The sequence below is a fragment of the Tupaia chinensis genome, unplaced genomic scaffold (assembly GCF_000334495.1).
Source record: "Tupaia chinensis unplaced genomic scaffold, TupChi_1.0 Scaffold000044_1, whole genome shotgun sequence".
Lineage (NCBI taxonomy): Eukaryota > Metazoa > Chordata > Mammalia > Scandentia > Tupaiidae > Tupaia > Tupaia belangeri.
This window is the reverse complement of record NW_006159500.1, coordinates 1713115-1714895: the sequence shown is the minus strand read 5'-3', so window position 1 is coordinate 1714895 and position 1781 is coordinate 1713115.

Sequence of the window (1781 nt, the reverse complement as noted above, 5' to 3'; positions counted from 1 at the left end):
AACCTGTGGGCGACTACATGGGAGTCCAGCGACATAGCCATTATGCTAAATGCTGGTCCCAATAGACAGGTAATTTCTATTAAAAAAAATAACTGTATAATAAATAGATTCTCAAATCCTTATTTATTTAGTAGCCAAATATTTTAATCACATTGGTCCTTTATAAACTCAATATGTATTCATATTGTATTAAATATTCTTAAAATTTATATTTTTTCAGAATAAAGTACTATTTATAATAAAAATTGCCTCCCACGCATTAGCACTCAGAGTATAGAATACTATATTGGGACCAGCAGGTGACATAGTAGTTAAGGCGCTGGATTCTGATGTGGTTGACTGCAGTTCAAGTCCCGAACTTAGCAGCTTGAGAGTCTTGCTGGATATCTGTGCATGTGTGCCCAAAATCCTGAGAGAAGAATGGAGAAGAAAGGATTGTGGTATGGCCATCCTCCCCCGCCTCCACCCCCGCCCCGCCCTGGAGAGTGGGCTGATTTCTCACTTTCTGTCTCTCTCTTTAGCTTTCTGGCAAGTGCACATGCCCTATAGCAAAAAATCTCTCTAAACAAACAAACAAACAAACAAACAAACAAAAAATACTGTATCAATGCTAAGTTTCCTGAACAAATGCCAGCTTTGAAATGTTTTTGATTATGTGTAGAAGTCACAATCTTTTGGGACCAGCAGATGGTGTAATGGTTACATATCTGGACTCCCATGGAGTAGACTGCTGTTCAAGTCCCAGACCTGGCACCTTAAAACTCACACCAGGCATGTGTGTGTGTGCATGCCCAAAATCCTGAGAGAAAAATGGAGGAGAAGGGATTGCAGCATGGCCATCCCTCCTGGGGGATGATTTCTTTATCTCTCTGGCGAGTGTACGTGCCCTATAGCAAAAATATCTCTTAAAAAAAAAATGAAGTCATAATCTTTCAGGGTAGAAATCACTAAAAAAACAATAAGTACTCTGAATTCTTTTCCAAATTGTCATGTCAGTGTTTTGGTTTAGCCAAGATAAAACAATTTGGAAAGCAAATATGTATCACAGTTATCTCCCCACTGGACCAACTAATGTAATACCATTTTGTACCTCCCTCCATCCAAAGCACTAATAACCAGGTTATTCTCTTTCTAAAACAAGCAAAAAAGACAAACAGAAACAAGCAAATATAGCTTTATAAGTAAAGTCTTCATAACATCAATATGTAATTAAAACAGCAAATTTTACTTAAAGCTGCTCTTAAATACAGTTTAAGATGAAAGGAATATATGTGTATATTCTATTAAGCTTTCTGCTTCAGAAAACTACAAAATAATAATTTTACCACTCTAGTCAGTTTCTAATTATAGAGATGGGCTGAGAAGCCATGATAGAGAACTAAACAATGAACTTTTGTGACCAGCTACAGAATACAGCAAACCAAAAGACACTGACATTGGGAACCAGTACTCCAGACAAAGCCAGTAGTCAGAAGTCAAGAGAGCCTTCCTGAGTTATGGAGCACACACACCCAGGATTTCAAAGCAAATCTTCAGCCATATACATAATAGAGGCCAAAGCAAGGCACAGAATCAGTAATCCAGACAAGAATTCAGTATCATACACATGAAGCACCACACTGACCGTCATGTCCATTAGTCATGGAAGTGGATAGAATTCCAGCAATAACAGTGCATTAGTTGCAGGTTAAATCAGTCCCAGCCTTTCCTTCTGCCATAGTGACCTTCCCAGGTACTGGGCATTAGCTATTCTTCCTCCCCCCCCCCCACCCCCCCCACCC